Source organism: Hyperoodon ampullatus (assembly GCF_949752795.1).
Source record: "Hyperoodon ampullatus genome assembly, chromosome: 2".
In the NCBI taxonomy this organism is placed as follows: domain Eukaryota; kingdom Metazoa; phylum Chordata; class Mammalia; order Artiodactyla; family Ziphiidae; genus Hyperoodon; species Hyperoodon ampullatus.
In genome coordinates, this window is record NC_136915.1 from 178,077,901 (window position 1) to 178,105,616 (window position 27,716).

The 27,716-nt window shown below is 37.9% G+C and overlaps 1 protein-coding gene across 4 annotated transcripts in view; it reads right to left on the minus strand.

Annotated features, from left to right (window-relative positions):
• The window catches only part of DISP1 (dispatched RND transporter family member 1), a gene marked incomplete at its 3' end in the record, with an annotated part of 215,449 nt that overhangs the window by 61,611 nt on the left and 126,122 nt on the right, over window positions 1-27,716 (minus strand). The window contains exon 1 of one of the 4 annotated variants that reach the window (XM_079698633.1): window positions 11,056-11,142. The exons of 1 other annotated variant lie outside the window; for it this stretch is intronic. Of the gene's footprint in view, window positions 1-11,055; window positions 11,143-27,716 lie in introns of those variants that run through there. 2 more of the 4 variants (XM_079698636.1, XM_079698635.1) reach the window with 2 other exon arrangements.

Genomic DNA, 27,716 nt, shown 5'->3' on the forward strand with positions numbered 1-27,716 from the left:
TGTACAAATACTCCACAGAAATCACAGAGGGCATAAGCTTTCTCTTGCCTCTACCCATGACTCATATTCCCAAGCCTTCTCTTCAGACCTCAGCCAAGCTACCGGAGCTGATGCAATCTTCTAGGCTGAATGGGAAAATCAAGACCTCCTCTTGGCCCTTCCCTCAGGATAGAAGGAAGACTGTTTCTAGTTTGTCGATTTGTTCTGACCATCCTAGGTTGGTTAATATCATTTCAGATAGTCTATTTTTGGTATTTAATTCAATCAGCCCTATTGACTATAATCACAGCTGTCAGGTGGGTTACACTAGTGAGAAGTATCTAACAAAAATCCTCAAAGTTTTCAAGTGAAACTGGGCTTAAGACAGAGTGCCATCAACCTGGAACACTCATCAAAGTACCCTGAAATCCTCTCTAGAGTCTCCGAAATTTCATGTTTCCCTATCTTCTAATTAAATCTGCTTTTCATCAGGAAAAATAATTTTTCTTTTTCTTTGTAACAAGAATTACAACTATCATTCTCTCATTTTTATTGCAAATGCATCATATTGTAGTTGCATAAGAGTTAAATAGATTTTTGCAGGCTGGCCAAGGGACCTAATCACCATTTATAACAGTTTTTCCCCAGTGTGGTAAAATGCAGTTCAAGTGCCAAATAACTGACTTACGAATGATTTCTGGAGCACAACTTGTTTTGTAACTTGGAGATTTCTTGTAATGAAGTAGGTACAAGTGGAGAGTAAAGAATAATTTGAACTCTGACTTTGGCTTGTATTTGAAGTAAGTCATATAAGTTTTCTATGATTCACTTTCTTCAATCATAAAATGGGAACAATCAAATTGACTTTATAAGTTGTGGATTATAAGTAAAAAATAATAAAAAAGCAAAAGCAGACAAAAATTGTAAGTTCAGTGGATGTATTTGTGTAAGAATTCAGGTGACCAGGAGAACAGCAAAGTTTCGATTTAAAGTCAAGAGTTGACCTTAAGGCCACACAGAGAAAGATCTTATTTCTTTAGAAATGAGACAAATGAGGAAAAAATTTGGTCTGAGCCAGAGAGAACAGGAAAAGAGATGAGAGAGTGGAAGATTCAACATCATAAAAATGAATTATTGTGATAAATGTAATGTTATGTGATTATAAATGCAGTGATAACAGTATTTATGCGGGAAGTTTAAAATAAGTTTTGGATCAAATATAATGAACAATTTTAAAAGAGCTTGGATGAAATCACCTGTTTTCCCCAGGGCCATAACACACAGGGACTGACAAAAGAAAGCTACTCTTGAGACACTGGCTTGAGGTGTGATGGAGCCCCATGGCCAGATATTTTAGTGTATTTCCTGTTGTTCATGAATATAACATGCCAATATCAATACATCCGAAGCCACTAACCTCACACCTCCTATTTCACCTTTTTTATACTAGCATTTTTATGTCCTGAGTGCTTTAGCTGTTTGGGGACTGACTATAAGGCCTTTGGTCAAAGACCAACTTTTGATTACATTTTAAAATTTAAGATATTTCTCTTTGAGCCTCAGTTCTTCACATGTATAAATCAGGATGGGAATCAATGTCCACCTCATAGGATTACTATGAGAATGTAAAAATATTTTGAAAACCATAAAGGGCTATGTATTTATAATGGAAGAATTATTATTATTGCTTGATTGAGTGATGAGAATATAAAAAAATATGGAATGATGCTTCCTAGTTCCAAAGCTGAAATTATGTTTTAAAATGGCATCAGAGGTATCTGTGGCTTAGAAGAAATGGCCTGGGTGGGTCTGAATTTGAAAGTTGACTCTACGGGTTACTAACTTTGAGAACCTAGGTCAAGTTACTTACATTCTTAGAGTCTCTAAATCTTGATTCTTCTTAGAGTTAAATTTGTTTGAAATGCAAATTGGTGCAACCTTCTAAAAGAGCAACATGGCACTACTAATCAAAATTTGAAATACCCTCATCCTTTGACTCACAATTCTACTAGGAGTTTACCCTTTGGATATACTTGAACAATGTGTAAAGATAAACGTCTGGATAAAGATGCTGACTTCACCACTGCTTGTAACAATGAAAACTGGAAACCACCTAACTTATCAATAGGGGACTTAAATTCTGTCATATCCATACCTTGGGTACTCTGCACAACAAAAAAGAATGAGTTAAATCAGGATTATTGCTAGGGAAAGAAGTCCAAAGTACATTTTCATGTGTGAATAAAACCTAACTGCAGAAGAGCCTATGTGGTATGAATCCATTTCATTAAAAAAGTGGCAGAAACACACATGTATGGTTAGTATATACACAGATAATTTCTAGAAGGACATAAGAAAATGCTAACATTGCTTCCTGCTGGAGAGTTGGACTGGGCCATTTGGAAGGGTAGGGAAGACTTTCACATTTTACTTTCTGTACTGCTTGCAACTTTTACTACAAATGTGCCGTCTTCATAGTAATAAAGTATTAATGAAACAACATATAAAGTTTCTAGCACAGTGACTAATAATGAACAGAAGATAATTATTATTAAAATGCAAAAACAGAAGCAAACTTATTTCACCTTAAAAGGTAAACAGTCATCTTTTCACTGGATGCATTTTTAATTGTTTGTCTTCCAGTATATATCTGCTTTCTTACAATAGCACCCTATACAGTATATCAAATAACTGGATAAAGCAGGAAATCAAAAAGGATTTAAGGAGCAAGAACAGATGAATACAAACTATTCGGAAAAAGGTTTTCAATTTATCTTATCTCCCAGTTTCCAAATTTTGGGAAACACTAATTATTATTTGTTGGACCAAAGCTATCTATGAACCAAAAGTATCATGACTAGTTTCATAAGCATTAAACAGAGAATACAGAGAAGAAATATAGAGGCATTTCAATCAAATGTAAAGAGAAAAGTCATCAGAGCTCATGTGATTAGAAGGTTCAAACAATTACATCCTACTCTGGGCTCAGGACACTTACCCCTATAAGATCAAAGGAAATTACCCTGCTTCAAAGACTAAAAGTAGTATCTCATTGAAAATGCTATCATATAATCATAGTAGAAACTGCTGGAATTATGGAAATTTTATTCATCAACATATTACATGTGAAAATATGCTAATGACACACAATTTATGCAAAAGATGCCATCAAACTATTTAGGTGGCTCAACATCCAAAAAGCGTTATGAAAGATCTCTTAGTAGCTCCTTGCAATTGGAAGCCATAACTGTTTTTGTGGCCAGAAAACTGTCAAGTTAAAATCTAGAGGTATTGTTGAAGAGAATACATAGACATGTTCCAATTACCAGAGTAACCACTCAGCAAAGCCATCACTATCCTTGACAAACACAGGGCTCAGATAGCCTGAAGGAACAACATCTTCATCCGCATCAACAGTTACACTGGTACACCTCTGCGGTATTGCAAACACTTTCACACACATGATCTCACTTGAGTTTATACTCCGAATAGCCCTCAGAAAAACAGGTGTGGCAGGCATTACCGCTCTACTTTGCAAAAGAAAACTTGAGACACAGAGTCTCAGATGGTAAGGCCGGGAAGTCTGATGCCGAGGTTTTGAGGGCTTTCTGCTAAACTACATTCCATAAGCTTAGATAATGTATTCCAGAATAACCCTTTGCTTCATCAGCTTCATCACATCAAACTTAACAATAAATGGCAAGACTGAATCAAAAACAAGATCCCATATTGTAGCCAGTCATCTTTTTCAGAAGTGATGTTCCCTATAACACAGTTTCACTAGACAAAATACAAAACACTGATAACAGTGTTTCTCAAACATAGGGATCACTTGGGGATGTTGCTAAAATGTAGATTCTGATACAGTCCATCTGGAGTGGGACAAGAATCTTCCAACAACAAGCCCATACCGTTGGTCCCTGGAACACACTTTGTGTAGCAAGGCAAAAGCACAAACTAGGTGGGGAGGCTACAAGAGAATCAGGCCTAAGTAATGGCAAAATGATGCCCAATTAAAGCAGAATGGATGCAACAAGTAGGGAAATGATACCAGTTAACAGAGAAATAAAGTCCTGTTTTTCTAATTAAGACAGAAAAGTAACAAATTTTAATAGTAGAGGTTCTAATTGATAACCAAGTTTAATTATGGCTTATTTCAGGACTCCTAAACTGTTGTGTACATAGAAATAACAACCAATCAGATTTTAATCTTTTTAGTGTAATGTATATGGATTGAAGCACCTTGCCCAGTTAACTGGGTGAGACAATCTTTTTCTCTCAAGTGGTACTAGATATTGGAGATACCTGAAGTCTTTTTTTTCATACCAGTTATAAAGGCAGTTTGGGAGTACCTGTATTCATTATGCACCCAACCTGTTATAGTATGAAATTGGTCCCCTAAAATTGCTTGATACTTATCCTAAAATGATGGTCTCATCTCTTATCATTGGTACCAAGATGCCCTATTAATATCTAGTGCTATGGCAAGAGAAAAAACAGCTTCTTTAAATGAACCAGAGAAACAGACAAAGAAGTATATTTGTGGCATCTTCTATAGTGGGACTGTTAAAGCTGGATGGTAGGACATCAGCCAGGTTTTTTTCTCTAGGAATATATTTCCCTTCAAAGGGCTATTAAAATGTTTTTTTATCATCTCACTGTGTCAGACACTTTCCTCACAATACCTCTATGAAGATTTTATTAAACCCGTTATAGAGAAAACTGAGGGTCAAAAATATTACAGTGTAACTAATGCAAATCACATGATTGGGATTCAATCTTAGACCAGCATGTCTCTGAAAGCGAGGCTTTGCAACCAACCTCAAGATGCTTCTAGGGCAATGCCAAGTTCAACTAGCTTTTATAGGACCACTAGAGGCTACTGATATAAAATTCAGTCTGAAGGTCCACGTGGAAAATATCCTCTGAATTCAATATTTCCCAAGACAGTTTTAAAACGTACAATTCAGCATTCAAGAGTGTCAGAGACATATTTCACTGAATTAAAAGAAGTGCTATCTACCCATGTATCATATTATCCAAACCCAAAAAGCAAGGTGATGGATTAATCTTTGTTGTCATGTAGTTCTGGACTATTTCAAAATAATATAATTGTGACCTGACAGCAAAATCTGTATCTTTAATCAAAGAATCAGGCCCTCTTAAGGAACTAAAAAGTATAGTCTTAAATAAAGAAACATAATCTTCTCTCCTTCTGAGATGAATTAAATTTTCTTATTTTTCTTTGAGTTCATGAACTTTCTACAATTAAACTCTCCTTCAATAAGAACACTTTAAGTATCTTCATTTAATCACCTATAAGCATTTTATATGTTGCAAAGAATTCTACAGAAATTAGGTACTACTGCTATCATTCCCCTTAATCATAAACTGCAATAAATTAGAAGCCATTTTCTCAAAGAAACAATGTTATACATTTGAGAATCTATACCACTTAACAAACATTTAATAAGAACCCACTAGGTATTACTATGCTTTGCATCACACTACGAGAAAGCAAACTGTTGTGCTCTAGGAAATCTGAAAGTAAGGGATCACCATTCTTTTACAATGAAAGCTCACTGTTGCCTATTAAATTTTTTTTTTTTTTTTTGCGGTACGCGGACCTCTCACTGCTGTGGCCTCTCCCGTTGCGGAGCACAGGCTCCGGACGCGCAGGCTCAGCGGCCATGGCTCACGGGCCCAGCCACTCTGTGGCATGTGGGATCTTCCCGGACCAGGGCACGAACCCGTGTCCCCTGCATCGGCAGGCAGACTCTCAACCACTGCGCCACCAGGGAAGCCCTAAATTTATATTATCAAGAAGGTAGTTTCAACTTATGCTAACAAACATCATCTTTGAAAATGAAATATAACATTTTTATATAACCTCTTTTAAATATGATTATACACAAGATGTATAGGTAAAGGCACCAATAAAGATAAACTATAAATGTTACATGTTTCATTTTTACAAAAACCATTCATAATATTTACAAACAGCTTAATGATACAGAAGAAAAATTAAAATTGACAGATACAGTTTTCCCCTTGCCCGGATTTACAGAACTATATTGATAGATAAGAGTTAAAAAACATTAGGAAGATATTATAGTGTATGTGCCATAGCAAATCTGAAGACACTGAATTTGGAAAGCAGTCTTATTGCTAGATATGAATTAGGTTGTCAAGGCTGAGATTTATACTTATGGGGTGAATGATAGGAATTTCAGGGCTATGGAAACATCAGTCTCATTTTTCTCATGTTTTATGTTTAATGTACCTTTGGTAGAAGGTCTATGTGGGAAGAGAAATGTGGGTGTAAAATAAAGTTTATCTTTTACAGTCCGGGATAAATGATAGTCGAGAACATTATCTTTTTAGCATAAGCATTTATCTACCTAACTATATATTTCAAGAGCACTATCACTATATTGCAGTTATTAAAGCAGTTTTCAGAGATCTGTTTTCTGAGTTCCTCCACCAAAATTACCATTCCACAAAATATTCACCACTTCTCCCCACACTTACAAGTGTTATATCCATAAGCATCAATACCCTTAAAAAAGAGAAAGTATTCTTTTATCTTTGAGTTCCTATTTCAAAGATATGAATGAGTTTCAATTCTAAATAGCTGCAATAATTTCTTTTAACCCTGTCTGAAGATTTATGTTCATTTGCATAACTAAGAATATACAAAATAAAACTAGAGAAGTTTCTATAGTCAGAAATGTCGATCTCTGGTCTTTCAAAAAAAATTATAGAAAGCCCACTAAAAAGTTGTTATTTAACTCAAGAATCAGCTGAGACATCCATTTGGACTCTGCTGCAAGTCTTGAAGGGAACACAATAAATATAACAAATATTCACAAAGTTACAAGTCTATTACAGTGGTTTCAACCCATTCTGCACATTAGAATCACTTCAGTAATATGAAAAAAAATTACAGACACAGGGCCCTGGCCCCAGACGTTATGATTTAATTCATATTGTAATGGGGTGTGGACATTAGCAGTTTTTTTTTTTTTTTTTTTTTTTGCGGTACGCGGGCCTCTCACTGTTGTGGCCTCTCCCGTTGCGGAGCACAGGCTCCGGACGCGCAGGCTCAGCGGCCATGGCTCATGGGCCCAGCTACTCCGCAGCATGTGGGATCCTCCCAGACCGGGGCACGAACCCGTGTCCCCTGCATCGGCAGGCGGACTCTCAACCACTGCACCACCAGGGAAGCCTGACATTAGCAGTTTTAAATGCTCCCCAGATGATTCTAATGTGCAGCTAGTGTTCAGAACGACTGATCTATACTTTACTTAATTAATGCTGTTCAATTTATAAGAGTAAGCAACAACCACTCAAAATATTCAATATTGGTTCAGAAAATACTGCTTGAAATGCAGAATACTGCTGTATATTCAAAAACATTTGGACCTGGTACTCCATGTTAGACATGTATTATAGTATTTGGATTAGCTTTACTTCTTTTGGGGTTACCCTTGACGTTATAAGGGTGGGGACAAGGGTGCAGGGAAGAGAAATCCTTAATAAGACATTAGTTTGAGAGACAACAGTGTGGAATTCATGTGGGACAATGTTGTGGAAACACAAAACAACTTGTCACACAGTCTCAAGTATTTATAGATCATTTGGATAGAGTTTAGGGTATAGCCAATTGGACTAACAAGTTTATTGAACCCTCAAGAAAAAATATCTCCCCAACCCCTGGTCAGTATCCAATATGAAGTCCCAAGCCTCTCTATTAAAAGAGCATGTTCCCTAAAGTTTTGTGCCGAAAAAAGAAAGAAAAAGAAAGAGAGAGAGAGAGAGAGAGAGAGGAGGAGGAGGAGGAGGAGGAGGAGGAAGGGAAGAAGGAAGGAAGGAAGGAAGGGAAAAAAAGAGAAAAAGAAAAGGAAAAAGAAAAGAAAAAATACTTCTGATTGCATTTTAAGCATTTTAAACGTTTCAATTCTAGAGTCAGACACCCTCCAGACACCAGGCCTCCTATCTAGCCTCACATCCTAGTAAAAAAAGAATTAATCACAAGATGCTTTGGTAATGAACAGAACCCCCAAGAGGTGATAGGTTTATCTTTAGGCCATAAGATTTCATCTGAAATTATTCTGCCTCAACTAAAATCACAAAACGTTGAGCAATCTATCTGTATCACTATAGCTCTTCCCAGTAGAAACAGGATCATATGACTGAGTTTAACTCATGTTGTTGAACAGATCACAAGCATGTCTAAAGACACCATGAATCTTTAATACTTTACACATCTCAAAAACCTCAAAATTTAGCAGCTCAAAGGAAAAAACCAGCACCAAGATATATCAAAATAAGAAAATTCTACATGCACGTATTGTGAGGCAAAAGAATGTGAAGGGATTTTTAAAAAACGTCTTCCATAAAGACAAAAACTGAAATCAATCACCATAAAGCACTTGAAAGTTGTTTGATTTAGATGGTAACCTGTTGTTTCTTCATATTACACTTAGAATTATCTAAGCTTTTCCCACCAATGCTAAGTATCTGACACCAGGCTCCACTCCCTGCTGTTTTGTGAAGTTTGAGAAGTAGCAAATCAAATTTCCTAGAGCAGCTCCCCAAATGGGTTCTTCCCTGCAGAGTCCAGCAAGTCTCAGGGGTATCCTTCAGTCTACTGAGCAAGTTGGGAAACATATCTTAAGGTATTTGTATGAGACAACAGAAGACATCCCTTTACTTAAAGGACGCTGAGATTTACTTTCAGCTTAGAAAAACATCAAATATTTGAATTGGATCAGTAAAGTAACTCTTAGCAAGAGTCTGGGTACACCTTTCATAAATCTTTTTCTATTCCTTACTTAAATTATCATTATAAATGCTTGTGCATTCTGCTGTTTGCTTTCTTGTATATATTAGGTGAACTGAAATTCCATCTACATCGTTCAAGTGGGATTCCTGTTTGCTCACAAAGGTAATTAAATCATATTTTTCAGTTAAATAGGTGAATGTCCTTATTTAGACAGCATATAATATAAATAGGTGAATGTCCTTATTTAGACAGCATATAATAAAAACTATTGTGAATAGTTTTCTTCGAATCTAATATGCGAGCCTGAAATAAGTGAGCCTGCTGAATACTGATTAAAATGATAAAAGAATAGAAATTAAGAGAGAGAGAACAAAGGGCCACCCTCTTCCCCAAGTCTTGCTTTTCTCATATATTTAGTTGCTTTGTTTTATATTTTTCCCAAAAGGCTGAGAAGTTAAGCAGTTCATTTGTCTTGATCCTAAATACCGTTTTATTTCCCATGTTAGGATGTGATCAGGAATTGTAATTTTTGAAAAATCGGAAATGTTCATACAGTCAGTGTGTCAAGGCTGTCTATCACCCATACTGAGCTATAAGAGAGTTATAAGAGTTGAACTGTTGAGGGTGCTCTGATCCAATCCCAGAAATGAAAGTAGTTAGAATGAAAGGTAAAGAATTGGTACACAGCAGACACTGAAAAGCAGATTTCCCCAGTTGCCAGAAAAGCATTGAGTGGTTCAATACAAACTAAAAAGACAACTGGGATTAGAGTAAAGTGTTGAATGAAACCATTTTATAATATATATCATTTCCCAGACTGAGGCAAGGTTAACATGTATTTACTAAGCTGTTTTGTAGGTCATTCATTTCAGACACTTAAACATTACATATTTTTTCATAATCAATGCAAATAGTTCATGCTCACAATTCTATATAATTCACGTCTAAAATGTAAGCTATATGAAGCACGGAAGATACATAAAAAATACTCTGCCTTATCTTTGTATACTAAAACAAAAACTGACAAATGAAGTATAATCATCCAATAAAATACTCCAATATTTAAGATTTGGCAAAGAAAGCATCCTAAGATAGTTTATTAAGAGACATAATTTTTAAAAAATAATGCCAAGACTATTTAACATTTTAAAAAGTAGAAATGTGTCAGCAGACATTATAACCATGGGAAGTAGTAAAGCCACTACCAGTGGAACACTCTAGAGTTTATTTACATAGTTTAGTGACTTCCCAGCCATCAAAGGGAATTGGAGTTTTCTTAAATTATAAATTATCATCTAAAATAACCCTCTTGTGGGTAAAAAGGACATATTCAGTCATTTCCTTTCAACAGGAATACCTGTTAAAAAAAATTTTAGCAAATTGTAAAGTATGCTCTCTATTTCTTGCATTATCCCTGAAGAAAGTCATTTATGGTCAGTCAATGATTTGCATGAAATACCTCAGTTTTTGCCAAATTTTTATCCACTTGGTTTTTAAAATTTTTACATTTTACTACAAAACATACAAATATTTCACAAGTTAAACTAGTTTGAAATTTTCTACTAGTCACATGTAAATTATCCATTCTAATTTTAAGCAAAAGTAAATATGGCAAATACATTCTGATTTCTACTTTATGTAGTAAATACAATTATAATGCAGTTATCATTGCCACCATTAAAATGAGTACAATGCACAAAACGTTTAATCACCTCAAAAACAACTTGAGGGTGTATAGCGAGATGTGTATTTAAAATGAACATTGATAAAAATTAAACTTGCTGTGGAAGTTTGGCTCGCAAGTATATATCTTCACGCAACTTCTCTTTTTATAAGTTGGAAGATGTTAATATTTTACTATTTTCTTACAATATTTAATTCACAAAAGTGGTTAAAGTGATTCCTACAATTCTACATCTATTTTTCTACCAACTGGCAATGAGAGAAGCACATATTTTCCAACTTCTGATCTAGATAGTGGTTAAAGAAGAATCTCAAATCATGAAACAGCTCAACAACTTTAAATCTTAAGTTTCTTCCCAACTTCATAAAAAAAGCACATTTGAATAAACCTTAAGAAACAACTTACCTTACCTTACTGTGCTAGACTATCATTCAAAGAAACTTCGTAAGATTTTAATGCATTCAGATGCCATTCAAAGCTTACACTGAAAAAAAATTGTGAGCTGGAATTTTAAATTCAATCCAAGAAGCACACAGCAAAGTTCATTTTTAAAATAAATTCTCCCCAAATAACACATTCACAGAAGCATGAGTAAATGTATTACCTTTATGTTAAAAGAAGAAACGTCCCTGGTTCAGTTTGGTCTGCAAATGATTGCAGTAGCCACAGCCGAAACTGGCCGCAGGAACAGAGCACACAGAGAGCAACCAGGGAGTCTCAGGAGTAGCTCCTCGGAGCGGAGGGACAGACGGAATGACAAGCACATGCAGATTGCTTTGAATTAAGCATGTTCGTTCGGGGCTGGAACTTTCCGTGTTTGCTCTCCTATAGGACAGGAGAGTTTTTCTCCTACTTAACCCCTGGGGGCAAGGTCTCAATAATGGTAACAGCTGGCATACAGAGGGGCTTGATCTGAGCACAAGGTCAGCAAGCCAGGATATGAAGGTGACATGTAATTTCTAGCCTTTTCCTGCTTCTACAGGGAAATTGCACGAAGGACTGTTTTTAGTTATAACTTCCTTTGATCTTTTGGATTTAAAGTTATTTAGTAGATTAAAGCCATGCTAGCTGATATTATTTGCTTGCTTAGGCTAACTTAAGTGTTACAGATTCAGTTTTCTGACACATAGGGCTACTGCATTTAAACTAGCACAAATAAACACCAATCCGTGTTTATTTCCAAGTTCCGAGGATTCTTGTGTTCTTTCACAAATGGCTCTTGAGACTCTGCTTTTAAGGCAGAAAGTTCATAATTTTTAAAAGAGGCAGAGTCTTTTCTATTAAAAAGGAAAGTATTATTTAAAGCAGTTGTGTTTCTTTTCAATTTTCCTAAACAAAAACAGTTTGTTACATGAATTTGACACTGCTTTTTATAAATTTGTGGTCTTATTGATGCCAGTATTTAAAATTTCACAGCCACAACAACATAAAAACCTTACAAAAACCTGCAAACAAATGCTTTAAATTTACAGGTGACATCCATTGGCAAATAAGTGATAATTTACTGCATCCATGAAATCTAACTTTTCATGACTCCTTTAATAAAAACGTATAAACAACTCTTTTAACAGGCTATACTGATAGCAATTTCAAAATTAAAGAAGATAACATGAGTAATCAAAGAAAAAATAGGTAAAATTGGGCTTCATCAAAAGAAAAAACTTTTGTACATCAAAAAACATTATCAAGAAAGTGAAAAGAAAACCTAAACAATGGAAGAAAATATTTGCAAACCACATAACTAAAAGGCTAGTAACCATAAAATATAAAAAACTTACAAATCAGCAATAAAAAGACAAATAATCCAATTTAAAAATAGGCAAAATTTTGGAATAGAGATTCTTCTAAAGAAAACATCCAAATGGCTAATAAAAAAGATGACACATAAAAAAGATGTTCAACATCACTAGTTATTAAGGAGTGCAAATTAAAACCACAATGAAAGACTACTTGACATCCACTAGGATAGCTATAATCAAAAGAAGAAAGAGGGGCTTCCCTGGTGGCGCAGTGGTTGGGAGTCCGCCTGCCGATGTGGGGGACGCGGGTTTGTGCCCCAGTCCAGGAGGCTCCCGCATGCCGCAGAGCGGCTGGGCCCTTGAGCCGTGGCCGCTGAGCCTGCGTGTCCGGAGCCTGTGGTCCGTGGCAGAGGCCACAGCAGTGAGAGGCCCACGTACCGCAAAAAAAGGAAAAAAAAAAAAAGGAAGGGAGAGAGAGGGAGGGAGGGAGGGAGGGGGAGGGGACAGAGGGGGAGGGGAGGGAGGGGAGGGAGGGGAGGGAGGGGAGGGAGAGGGAGAGGGGGAGGGGGAGGGAGGGGAGGGGGAGGGGAGGGAGAGGGGGAGGGGGAGGGAGGGAGGGGAGGGAGGGAGGGGAGGGAGGGGAGGAGGGAGGGGAGGGAGGGGAGGGAGGGGAGGGAGAGGGAGGGAGGGGAGGGAGGGGAGGGGAGGGGGAGGGGGGAGGGGAGGGGGAGGGGGAGGGGGAGGGGGGAGGGGGAACAAATGCTGGCAAGGATATGGAAGAACTGGAACATCATACACTGCTGGTGAGAACATAAAATGGTATAGCCACTGTGGAAAATGGTCCAGCAGTCCCTCAGAAAATTAAACATAGAGTTACCATATGACACAGCAATTTCACTCCAGGTACACTTGATCCTCATTATTTGTGGATTCCGTATTTGCATATTTGCCTACATGCTAAAATTTGTGATCCTCAAATAATCCTCACGGTGTTTCTCCGTCCTTCAGATATGTACATACACAGAGTAGGGGAAAATTTGAGTCTTACAACAAACGTTCCCAGGTGAGGTTGAACAAGGTGACACACTGCCTTCTTGTTTCAGTTCTCACACTGAAAACAAGTGTTCCTTTTGCAGTCTATTTTGGTGCCATGTTTTTCACATTTTTGTGCTTTTGTTGGCAATTTCACTGTTTAAAATGGCCCTAAAGTGTCACGTGCAGTGCTGTCTAGTGTTCCTAAGTTCAAGAAGGCTGTGATGTTCCTTACAGAGAAAATACGTGTGTTAGATAAGTTTACTTAGGCATGAGTTAATGGTGCTGTTGGATGTGAGTTCAATGTTAATGAATCAACAACATATATTAGATAAGGTATCTTTAAACAGAAACACACACAAAGCAAGGTCATGTATTGACTGTATGTCAAAAATGTGACCAGAGTCTTGAAGGAACCTAACCCTGTATTTCCCTGCAGAGCAGTGACTCAGTATTCACTAATTCAGTGCTTGCAGAGACTTTAAAGAATGTAACTAGTGCAAATGAGGAGAATTGACTGTATATATACCCAAGAGAATTGAAAACGTATGTTCATAAAAAACTTGTAACGAATGTTCATAGCAGCATTATTCACAACAACCAAGGAATCAACTCAAATGTCCATCAAATGATGCATGGATGAGCAAAATGTGTTACACACATACAATGGAATATTATCCAGCCATAAGAAGGAATAAAGCACTGATACATGTTACAACATGGATGGACCTTGAAAACACTATGCTAAGTGAAAGCCAGACACAAAAGGTCACATACTGTATGATTCCATTTACATGAAATACTCAGAATAGTCAAATCCATAGAGATAGAAAGTAGATTAGTGGATGCCAGGGGTTGGGGGATGGAGACAGAGGACAGGGAGTGACTGCTAATAGATTTGGAGTTTCTTTTGGGGTGATAAAAATGTTCTAGAATTAGATAGTGATCATGATTGCATAGCTTTGTGAATACAGTAAAACCCACTGAACTGTACACTTTAAAGTGGTGAATTTTATGGTATGTGGATTCTTCTATCTTGATAGGAAAATAAGGAAGGTATAATATTCTAGCCATTAGCCCAATGCTTCTCAAATTTGATTGTGCATCAGAATCTCCTAGAAGGTTTGGGAGGAGGCAGATTGCTGCATCTCATCCCCAAAGATTCTGATTCTGAGGTCTGGGATGGGGCCGGAGAATTTGCTTTTCTCCATGTCCCCAGGTGATTCTGACTCTGCTGGTCTGAAACCCACATTTTGAGAACCAGTGTATTAAAGACAGTGTATGAACTTTTAGAGGGTAGGAAAGGTAACTTTCATCTCTGTATCTTCTAAATTTACCTAGAAAAGAGCCATTCTTGGGGATGAAAAAGACAGGGAGGGAGGGAGGGAAAAGGAGAAATATTTACTCAAGTAAATATATTGAAAGAGTCCCTGAAATCTTAGGGTATGCTGGTTTCATGCCATATGTATGCCAAATGCTGTAGTACCTAAAAATCCCCCAAAAGGAATTACAGAATTTAAATGAAAATGAAGGTATTTTTAACATTCTTTGATCATCTGAAGAGTACTTTGGTTTAGTTTATTAAAACAGCTAATCCCATTTCATTGTGCGGGTTACTGCAAGAGATGTAAACCAAGGTTCTAGAGTTGTGGATCCCATAAATTACTTCAAGAAACCTCTTAAATTAGTTAAGATGTCACAGAAACCAAAGACCTGAACTCAACTCATAAACATGTAAATTCTTATTTCCATTTTTAGCAAAGGTACTGATTTGTACATTTAATCACTTTATTTAAACATGGGTCTATGTTAAAATACAATTACAATGCAATCTAAAGTACACTTCTGGTATTGTCACATGGAATCCATTATCATTTTGTAGATAATAATCAGGATTATTTCCAATCTTTTTGTATGTTTCTCAACATATTAAAGTGAAAAAGAAAATGCTAATAACCTTACAAAGTTCTAAGGTTCTCTGAAAACAGTATCCCTTTTTTTCTTGGATCACATTACTTAGGTATCTTTCTTCATTTCTAGGAACACGGAAAGGTTACAGGAGAGGGACAGAGAGACAAGAGCTGGCCAGAGAAGCACAACAGTTAGTACTTTTTAAAAAGTGAAAAAAACACCTGCTGGTTCATTAAACTCTCACATCTGAACTCAGTCCAAAATGTGATCTAGATGTTGTTATATTTATTGACATTTAGAAGTCCCATCTATTAATCTTTGTGTGTGTGTGTGTGTGTGTTAAATGTCAAAACAGTTACGAATGAATAAACCGCAGTCTAAGGTAGATGGTAGAGTTGTGCTTCAGCAATTTTTACTTCAGTAGGGTCAAGTCAATAGCTTTGTCATTGGAAAGTTCAAGTTCAGAAAAGTAATGACAGGAAAGTTCTTCACATAATATTCTACATTGTGTTTTAGTGTTTCTAGAGTACAGGTGGTTAGGTACGCGCTAAAGACTTCAGCCCAGAACATTATTATGTTGCTCAAGTCAGAGCCAGAACTGGGAAATCAGTGGAGTCCTAAAAAGTGCAGTCTCAGCTCTGCCATTCACTAGCTCTGTAACCTTGAACTAGTCACTTAATCCAGAGGTTAGGGCCTCCTACTTACAAAGTCCATACATTAGATGAAATAATCTCACAGGTCCCTCTCGACTCTGATTTCAGTTTTTATGAATTTGGATACCACTCAAATAGATAAAAACGAATCCCAGTCTTACTATTCAAATTTGGATTAAGAAAAAAGCTATACAGTCAAAGTTGAGTCAGCGAGTTTGGAGCAAAGACCATAATGCAAGCAAATTGGAGCAGAAACAGAATAACTGTGATGCTAAAATTCCCTTCCATCAAGGTGGAAATACGTGCGTCAGTCTTACATATTCCTCTCACCTGAATTTACATTTTAAAATCTTATCACTTCTTTTGAAATCTCATTTCCTGTTGAAAACTCTACCTCCAAAAGCTACAATTGTTACAAATGACAGTGTTATCACCTTGCTTATCTTCCACAGTCTGACATCTAAAGAATCTGCTATTCACCCTCATAGTAACCTCCAGCCCTGGAGTCCTTAACTGTGTCCTCTTCTAGTTTTCCTTGCTTTGCACTTTCTTCATACAGATCTGATAGTCAGCATTTATTTACTTTACGAGCCTTTTACTGTGCCAGCCTTTCAAAGGTCTCCCCTAAACTTGCTCTCCCACTCTTTTTTTTTCCTCCAAGGTTTGCGAATGTTACTGAAAAAAGTCACCAGAGAGGGAAGCGGAGACCTAAACCAAATGCAGACTCTCACCTCTGGAGGGTTCTCCGAGCTACTGAGATTCGTCTCATCTATCACAGATGCTTCACTGAAATCCCCACAGGGACTGCTGGAAATCTTTCCCATGCTCCCCACCTTAACCTTCTCTGTGAAAAAATGCTATCTATTTTATGAAAAAGAATGAATCTTTTTGACCATGAGTGCCTGCAAATATTACCATCTCTACCCCAAACTTGTTCTGGAACTTATCCCTTATCTCTCAAAATGTCCATGCCTCTTTCCTAAATTAACTACTTACACACTAGGTCTGTGCTACCCAATAAGGTAGCCACTAGCCACAGGCGACTACTTATATTTAAAGTAATTAAAATTAAATGCAGTTAAAATTTTTGCACTCAGGTTGCACTGGCCGCATTTCAAGTACTCAACAGCTACATGTGGCTCGTGGCTACTGCACTGGACAGAGCAAAGAGAAAACTTTTCCCATCACTGCAAAGTTTCATTGGACAGCGCTCCCCTAGATCTACATGCTCCAGATCACTGCCCTGTTTCTTTAGCCTGTCTCACTTGCCCTCCCCAAGTCCATCTACAACTCTTCCTCTTTGCTAGCTCCTTCATTATTTCCTTAGAAAAAATGTTTCCTTTTCCCCCAGCCTAAACAAGTAATCCTTCTCTTGGCCTGCTAGTGTTCAGGTCTATTTTTTCCTTTCCTTTCACTGCCAGGCAATACTCAAGCCTCACCTCCTCTCATTCCTTAACTTCTAACAATCTTACTCACCATCTAATACAACTGCTCCTTCAAAAACAAAAGTCAGTGGTCCTTTCTCAATACTCATTTTTAAAAAAAATTTTATTTATTATTTATTTTATTTATTTATTTTGGCCGCACCAGGTTTTAGTTGCAGCACACGGGATCTTCATTGTGGCATGCAGGATCTTTAGTTTCGGCATGTGGACTTCTTAGTCGTGGCACACAGGATCTTCGTTGTGCCATGTGGGATCTTTTAGTTGCAGCATGTGGGCTTCTTAGTTGCAGCATGCGGGATCTAGTTCCCTTGCCAGGGGATCTGGGGCCCCTGCACTGGAAGCACAGAGTCTTACCCACTGGACCACCAGGGAAGTCCCAATATTCGTTTTCTTTACATTTCTTCATTTCCCAATCCCACTGGCAATCTCTTTTCTCCTTGCTCAGTTTCCATTATTCTAACACTCTCCACCTCTTTAACCTCTATCCCATTTTCTTGGCAGATCCTCTGAATTCTCTTATTCTAAATCTTAGGCAATGTCCAAGGTGCTGTCCTTTGTCCTTTCTGCTCTATACTTGCTGCCTATGTCATCACATTCAATCTATTTTCTAAGTGCCACTTTTGCCACTTTTGCTTTCTAAGGACCTTTCAATATATATGTCCTGCCAGCAGCTCAAACTCAATAAAGTACAATACAAATTATCTTATCATGTTCAAACAACTTCTTGATTTTCCTATTTCTATTTACACAGTCACTTAAGCCCCCAAATTTTAACTTAAAATATTTATTTATTGAACACCTGATCTGCATCTTTGACCTTTACACCGCCATGTACCCTTATTGATTTGTGCTCAAGACCTAGCCATTGTCACATAAACCCTCCCTTCCTTTCCACTCCCTATCCCACTTTCTATGTACTATTCCCTGGAATTACTGCAACAGCCTACTAGATGTGACCTAATCTATGGTCCCCTAAAATTCCAATCTAAGCAACACAGAGCTTCCAGATTCATCATCATAACAGAAAGATCTAACCAAGCTGTTCCTCAGTCCAGAAAACACTAATGGCTCCTCCATGCCACTAAGTAAAGTTTAAACATCTTACTTAGCTGGCACGCAAGACCCTCCAATATCTGGGCCCTTTCCCTTCCTACTCAGTCCCCTTGCCAAACAGAATTTGCTTTACTCCAAACAAGCTTGCACACGACCCCTCAGTGCTTATGCTCTTCCGTCCACTTGCAATGGTCTTTGTTCACATTTCCAGCTGCCATCATCCCATCCATTCTTTTTTTTTTGCGATACGCGGGCCTCTCCCTGTTGTGGCCTCTCCTGTTGCGGAGCACAGGCTCAGCGGCCATGGCTCATGGGCCCAGCCACTCCACGGCATGTGGATGTGGGATCTTCCCGGACCGGGGCACGAACCCGTGTCCCCTGCATCGGCAGGCGGACTCTCAACCACTGCGCCACCAGGGAAGCCCCATCCCATCCATTCTTTACAACACATGACAAACAACATATCTTCCATGAAGGCTTCTCTGATTGCCTAAGCCAGGAATTCTTTCATCCTCTCCTAAGTTATTGACCCTGAGAGCTCTCTTATGGCACTTAGCACGTGTTAATTTTTTTTATCATGGTCATTTGTATAGTCTCTTACCCTCTTAATCTACACCTAACAGCACAAGCTCTTTTGTTATTTTTATATTCCTTAGGAAGATCTAGTACCTGGGAGGTACTTGACAAATACTTATTGAAAAAATGATTTTTGGGCTTCCCTGGTGGCACAGTGGTTGAGAGTCCGCTTGCCAATGCAAGGGATGTGGCTTCATGCCCCGGTCCAGGGGTATCCCACATGCCGTGGAGTGGCTGGGCCCGTGAGCCATGGCCTCTGCGTCTGTGCGTCCGGAGCCTGTGCTCCGCAACGGGAGAGGCCACAACTGTGAGAGGCCCGCGTACTGCAAAAAAAAAAAAAAAAAAAAAAAAAAAATTTTTTTTACAATTTGTTATTATTACCTATACCCTTTATTAAACAGAACAAATGTAGTTTTGGAATGTAGTCTGCAAAATAAAATTCAATATACAAAATCCTATTTTCCTGCTGATTTAAATGGGCCCTAAGGACCATTTCCACTATGGTTGTAGGAAAGAAACAACAGCCAAGATTCAACATATTTTAAGTATGACTGCAATATGTTGCACTTTTCTCTGCTTTTATTTTTTAAAATTTATTATTTATTTATTTGTTTATTTTTGGCTGTGTCGGGTCTTAGCTGCAGCACACAGGATCTTTGTTGCAGGCTCTCTAGTTGTGGTGCATGGGCTTTCTCTCTCTAGTTGTGGCGCACCGGCTCCAGGGCGCGTGGCCTCTGTAGTTCATGGCATGCAGGCTCCCGCTGAGGCGCGCGAGCTCAGTAGCTGTGGCACGTGGGCTTAGTTGCCCCACGGCATGTGGGATCTTAGTTCCCTAACCAGGGATAGAACCCACATCCCCTGCAATGGAAGGTGGATTCTTTACCACTGGACTACCAGGGAAGTCCCTTTTCTCTGCTTTTAAATTCTGAATATTAAATTTCTGCAGAATACTAAGAGATGTCAGTAATTGGCTTTTCACCCTTTTCTCCAAACCAGTAGATGTCACTCCAGAAACTAATATGCAAGCTTATTCCTGGGCAGTTTTTAAAATTTCTTTTTGTTTTGTTTCTAAGGTAGGATTTTCCTTGGCATGAGCAAAAATATTTTTAAGCAACGAAATTAAATGAGTTTTTCCCCACAGTGAGCCATTCAATTTAATAGACAATAGACTTTCTGTTTAATTGCCAATTGATCTTATTGTAGCAAATATGATTTCTGTGATAAAATGCCTTGTAAACAAGTGAATCTGGGAAATCTTAATTTTTATTCATTACATCCTTTGCTTGGTTTGATTAAAAACTAGGTAACCATATGCATTTTTCAATAATTCTGAAAGCATTTTGGTCATCCAGAATGAAATTCACTTATCACTACCAAAAATTTTAATGAAGATCAGAAGTTGGGATATATATTTTAAGCAAAAAGCACAGAGGTTAGTAACTTTCAGAGAAAAAGTAGTCTTTTTTCTGTGAAGAAAAAAAATCTTACTATGCAATACAAAACAACAGGCAAAAATTTCAGCTCTCCTGACCTAACAAAAAAATTGCTACTAAAAAGAACTTTTTACATGTGAAAAATAACTCAAGCAAGTTAGTTTATTATAGGTTTCACGTTGGTATTCTGGTGAACATCTTGTCTTGACATGAGCAGCGTAAACAGCATGCTTCATGAGAACCTTTCTCCCACACAAAGCATGAAGAATGTTTTATATTTTAGAGGAGGAGAGGAGGCTCAGATTTGATAGTTTTATATCAAAAACAAGCTGGATCATTTCAGCCATAACAAAATAACTAGACTATAGATCATCTAAGAATATAATCTCGTGACACACAATGATTTAAAAGCAAAGCACAGTGCAGCCATGGGTTCTGGAGAGGTTCCAAAATATTTTTGGTTTGCAGTATAGGATTTCAAAGTAAGATATTTTACTTTTACAATAGATGCTCCTAGCATGAAATATACTCCTAGAATGAAGACTAGGGTGTCTTAACTCTAATCTAATTAGAACATTATTTTAATGGTTTCAGCTGCATTGTTACCAAACCTTAAATGAATCTAAATGAATGTGGTATTACAGCATATGTTAAGAAGGATTATGACCAATAAACTGAAATTTTCTGTAAGTTAGACTTCTAATATTTATGGAGAAAGTTACACTTACTTTACTTATGTCATGAAATAAAAATACATGCAAGTTAATTTTCCAAAAGTCAGACTTTATAGGAAAATATATGTGTTACTTGCGTACAAACACCTGTCGTCACTGCTAAAGGCTTAGATTAAGTAACACTATGACACACCACATTCTCTGATATAAAATGAAGTTGTCTGGATGAAAGTAAATGAAAATTCTAATCCTATTTTATTTATGTATACTTTTTATAACATGTGGTAATATTATGTTTGGCAAGGAAAGAACCTTAAACTACCCGAACTCTAAGACTGAAGACGTTTATTAGGGTTAGATATTTCATAAAAATGGCAGGAGTCATTTTATATGTTGAAAACACACTCATTAGTTATTCAGAAGTTCAAGCAGTTCCAAATTATGAAACTCATGCTATGTCTGGCCACATATTTCATATGTTTATATGAAATAAAATTCTGTGAGATGGCTGTAAAAAGATAAGAAATAATGCAGTAACAAACGGGAAAGGAGTAAGGATATTTAGTTCTATCAGAATATAAGAATATGAGATATATACTAGAAGACTAAAGTATCCCAACATGGCAGTGCTGTCAGACTCAAAATATAGGCCTGGCTGAAAGAATACATTTATAAATGGGGTGCATTAGAACCTAGGATTAGTTACTATGGACAGTAAAGGTTATTTTTTTCTCCACATTACCTTTTATTTTTGATGTCTAGTGTTAGTAACATGTATAACATCTACAGTGTTTTGTATCATATAAGAAAATATTGATGTAAGTACTGACAGATAATTCATCCTGTAAACAGACAATGCAAACTCTCAGTATCAATAAATACAGTACCGCACTTAAAATGTATTTTCTCTTCCTTACGATTTTTCTTAATAACATTTTCTTTTCTCTAGCTTACTTTATTGTAAGAATATGTATATAGCACAAAGAACATACAAAATAAGTGTTAATTGACGTTTTAGGTTATCAGAAAGGCTTCCGGTAAACAGTAGGAAGTCAAAAGTCAGACATGGATTCTCAACTGCACAGGGAGTTGGGGTTCCTAATCCTCATGTTGTTCAAGGGTCAACTGTAATTCTCTTCATACATTATTGGATTTAATTCGCTAATAATTTGTTGAGTTTTTTTTCCATCTATGTTAACAAGAGATATTGGTCTGTAGTTTTCTTTTTGTAATTCTTTGTCTGGTTTTGGTATTAGACTACTGCTTGCCTCATAGAATGGGTTAGGAAATATTCCCTGTGTTTCTATCCTAGTAAAAGGTTATCTTAACATATTCAACATATTAACTTAATAGCATGACAAATGCCACTTCAAAAACATTGAAACAAAAATCATCACAACGATTGGTGGTCCTCAGGAACGAGGCATCTTTGGCACATTCATTGTAAACCCCCAATGCTGAAAGTCTAAGCAAGCTCTGGATGGTCATTACCATACCTGAATGGTAGACCTTTCTGGGCTGCCAGCCAGAATGGACCTCCTGGGTATGTACTGGTAAATGCTCCAGCTCCAGTGTTGGGAAGTGTGGATACAACACGGAAGATGTCTGATGCCCATACAAAGCCACCATGGGTATGCTGTGACATGTACTACTACAGCTGTCCCCAACCTTTTTGGCACCAGGCACTGGTTTTGTGGAAGACAATTTTTCCACAGCCACAGGGTTGGGGGGCATGGTTTCAGGATGATTCAAGCGTATTACATTTATTGTGCACTTTATTTCTATTATTATTACATTGTACTATATGATGAAGTGATTATACAACTCACCATAATGCAGAATCAGTGGGAGCCCTGAGCTTGTTTTCCTGCAACTAGATGGTCCCAACTGGGGGTGATGGCAGACAGTGATACCCAAAGTGTGTTGCTTATGTCCAGTCTACTCCGTAATCTCGTTTTGGTTGCTGTCACTGCAGAAAACCCTGCTTCACAAAGATAGGATGTTGGAAATGCAAGCAGGCTTTCCAGTGCTTTTGTGTCAATCTCAGGATATTCCACCTTGACTTTAATCCAGAACGTATGGAGATATGAAGTTGTCTCAAACATAATTTTTTTTTTTTTTTTTTTTTTTTTTTTTTTTTTTTTTTTTTTGCGGTACGCGGGCCTCTTACTGCTGTGGCCTCTCCCTGTGCTCGGGACACGCAGGCCCAATGGCCATGGCTCAGAGGCACAGCTGCTCCGCGGCATGTGGGATCCTCCCAGACCGGGGCATGAACCCGTGTCCCCTGCAACGGCAGGCAGACTCTCAACCACTGCGCCACCAGGGAAGCCCTCAAACATAATTTTTAAGGCCACCGTCATTTGCGATCTCAAGCAGTTGATCCTCTTCTAGCACAGACAAAGTCGATTCACCGGGCTTATTCACAAATGGGTCGCGGATCCATTCCTTCCCAGTTCGGGGGTCTTTTGTGGTTAGGAAGTAATGCTCAAACTCTTCTGAAAGCTGAGACAGGTGACCATGCACCAGCTGGGAGAAAGAAGGCCCTGGCTCAGTCTCTTTCAAAATCTCTGCTCATGATTGAAACATGTCAAAAATCCCAGTGCTCACTCATCACCCCCATAATTCCAGTTCAGTTTCGAATGCAGCCACTTTATCTGACAACTTGAACACAGTTGTTGTTCTCCCCTGAAGCGACAGATTGAGTTCCTTGAGCAGGTTGAATATGTCACACAAGTAAGCAAGTTTTGCGATCCATTCTGTGTCACTGAATGGTGCTGCCAGTGGTGACTGTTTTTCTAAAAGAAATCTCTAGAGTAGCTCTCATAACTCAAAAACTGTGGCCAGTGATCTCCCTTTAGAAGCCATCTCACTTCTGTGTATAAGAGAAGACGTGGGTGCTCTGTGTCCATCTCCACACAGAGCTGCACGAACAGACGTGAGTTAAGGGTGTACACTTTAAGGTGGATGAAAATTTTAATCACATCCTGCAAAACGTTGTCAAGTTCAGGTGACATTTTTCGGCTAGCCAGCATTTCTCTGTGGATGACCCAGTGCGTAGACTCACATTCAGAAGCGACCTCTTTGACCCGAGTAGTGAAACCAGAAAGCCGTCCAGTCACGGAAGCCACTCTGTCCATGCATATACCGACACAAAATGACCAATTCAGTTTTCCCAATATGTAATCATTCAAACTTGAATAGTTCTGAAGCTGTGGTGTTGGTTGGCAACAAAAGTGCACATAACATATCCTTGTGCACATCCTCCTGAAAAATACATCACACAAAAACAAGCATTGTTGCCTTGTTGTCAACATCGGTAGACTCATCAACCTGGATTGCATACCACAGTGACTCATGAATCCTCTCTAACAATTGTGCCTCAATATCCTTTGCTATTTCATCAGGTCGTGTAGTTATGGTGCTAGCCAAAAGAGGAACATGTGCCACCTTTTGAACTGCAGCCTCTCCTGAAAGTTCACAACAAATGTCCTTAGCAGCAGCAGGATCAACTCTTCACCAATAGTAAAGGGCTTCTCAGCTTTAGCAATGCGGTTAGCCACTAGGAATGATGCTCTCAGTGCAGACACATTTGAGGAAGTGGTGGCCTTCAGTAACTGCTTCTGTTCTTCGTGTTCATGATTTTTTCTTTTGAAAAACTCCAAAAGCTTGTCTTTTAGTGCAGGGTGATTGGTCTCCATGTGGCAAAGCAGTTTTGAAGCTTTCATGGCTTCGTTGGACACCCAGTCGCCACACATTATACAAAGCGGGCTTCGAGAATATGAATCACCTGTTGCAATGAACCTGCAATTTAAGTAGGACTCTTGGTATTTTCTTTTAAATACAGCTTTCTTTTGGTTGGCAGTCTTAGAGTCTTCTGCTGTCTCATCATTTGGTCTTGCCCCATTTTCCAAGAAGCTCTCCCGTGACGTTTGTTTTTTACTCATTTTGGCTAGGGTAGCTTGTGGGCTTACCAAAACTGTGACTGAGACAAGTGTGCAGTGCAGGAAAGAGGCACAGACAGAAGTGGTAAATCAAATAATGGGCGGGCCACGCACGGACTAAAATAAGTGTCAGATTCTGACTTTAAGCCTGCCACCAGATGCAGCTGTACAGTTGAAGCACATCAATACACTTGCCACCATAAAGCCTGCCACCATGGGCTTCCCTGGTGGCGCAGTGGTTGAGAGTCCACCTGCCGATGCAGGGGACACGGGTTCGTGCCCCGGTCCGGGAGGATCCCACATGCCGCGGAGCGGCTAGGCCCATGAGCCATGGCTGCTGAGCCTGCGCGTCCGGAGCCTGTGCTCCACAACGAGAGAGGCCACAACAGTGAGAGGCCCGCATATCCCCCCCACCAAAAAAAAAAAAAGAAACAGAGAAGAGATACTTATCACAATGTTATTATCCAGTATTTAGACTTTACAAAGTTCTATCACTGAAAGTGCCTTATACTAAAGGAGAATGAAGGATGAAAAAATTGAGGGGTTGAAGAATTAGAACTAGTTAGTTCTTTGTTTTATTCCTAAATTAAGGCGTCTGCCTTGTTTTGTCACCCAATAGTCTTTGCTTTCCTGGATATCTCAGTCATCGACGAAGAATTCCTAAGTATGTGCTCTACTTAATATCTTCAAGCCACATTCTCTTACATAGTACACCATCAACACAGCCCTCAGTCACAGCAAAGGAACAGTATGCACTCCCCCTTGCCATCCCTATGGGATATTAGGCAATGCAGTATTCATTCCTTTCTCTGCCAAGTGGAATGCCTTAGTAATACGCATCCACACCCTGCTGGCTTTGCAAGAAGTCAAACCCAGCATCAAGGATCCAGCTCAGATGCCCTACATAGAAACAAGTAGAACTGTCACAAATCTCTAAAATGATCCCTAATCTTGCATAAAGCTAAAATGTACCATTTACTTAGATCAAAGAAACCTAACTTTTGGAAATAACTGCTTTTCTTAGTCTCAGATTATATTTGCAGTGATGGCTACGGTTGATACACGCTGACAACTGGTACTCAAACACAGTGTCCAGGACAGCTACAGCTGAACTCAGATTTTATAAAGCCAGGAGTATATGAGAGATACTCAGTCTCTGCTACTGTGATCTTAACTTCATTACCCTTTTTGACACCATCGAAGACTAAATTTTACAAGATCTCTCATTATATCTCCTAAGAGGGGGACAGTATTGACAGTGCTTATTCTCACAGTGATAAATAACTCTGTATCCTTTTCAAGAGGGTAAGTGAAAAAAACGGGGAGGTGAGAAGATTGAAAAAGGAGATGAGAAGATTGAGAAAAGGAGGTAAGGTCCTGGTGTCCATGTCATCTTGTCTCTGAGGGCAAAGCCCCTTGAACTGGTCCAAAGAAAATTTGAATCCAAATTAGTAATAATGTACAGCCCTCACCATGTCACAAGAAAAAAAATTTTTTTCTGATCCCAACTTCAAAGCATAAAACTAATATCCCATTAGTATAATATATTTTGAAAGGCTATTAAGTATGTATATAGTAACACACATTTATTTCTGGATTCTGGTACTAGTATACTTGGAAGGTTCAATTGTGGGTCTGCACAAGTCTCCCTAAAAGAGTTTTTATTTTTTAAAAAGTTCCTTTTAAAAAATTAAATTCCTGTCCCTTTGATCAAAACTAACTTCAAATAGAGGAACAAGGAATTTTATAACAGCCCGAAGATTTTAATGATTTCCTTTGGATCATCTGACATCAGAGTATACTGGTGTGGGTAAGAGAAACATAAAACAGTATTAGTTATACAAGCAGACCATACCTATTTTTTGTTTAGAATCTTATTATTATTTTTTTAAATAAAATACTCTCACTTTTAAGTACAAATCGGGGAATAAAATAAGTTATCCCTACTTGGCTCTGCAGTGTACCAATTATACAGAAATAAGGAATGTTTGAATCCCAAATTTCATAAAAGTTATCTCAAAGATGAATGCTAAGAAGAGATTCCTATTTCATTTTTATATTCCTATCTACTCTTTTACTAAATGTTTAATGCTAACATCTTATGACTTTTTTTTAAGACAAAATATTTTTTAATAAAAGGAGAGGAAAATCGGAAAAGGAAGGGTAAAATCTTGTGCTAAGCACATAAAGGAATGTAGTTCAAGTAGTTTTAATATGCTGTAAACCAACTTCTTTTTCAAATAAACTCTCTAACGTGGAAGTTCATATTTTGGATAATATGGGTCTAACAGTAACATCTCCACTCTTTTTTGAAACATACAAGCTAATATTTTAATATGTGAAAGCAAATTATCTGATCCATGAAAAATAAATTTAATCCATTAATTTATGTGCTTAATTCTTTCAGATTTTATAAAATGATTCAGTCTTAATTTTATATTTCACTTCTAGCCATTTCATAGCTAAACTTTTTAGGAGAACACAAGTGACCAAGAACCAAGGAGAAAGGGGAGGGCAATACTTTGTACAACATTGGAATAAATCTTAATGTAGTACGTTCCAGTCACTATTTTTTATTTAATTCTAAAACTCTGAAGTACAGTTTGAAGTTTTTTAAAGTACAGTTTTGTTTTTGCTTTTCGCATTACTGCTATAAAAATCTGGTCCTGTGGGTTGAGAGTCCTGTACATTGCATCATATCCCAAGATCACATCACTGCATATGGCAGTTATACTTCATTCTTGCTCCCACTACGTCATATGTCAATACTCAGACTTGAAAGCACTTCTCTATCACACTGCTATTTTT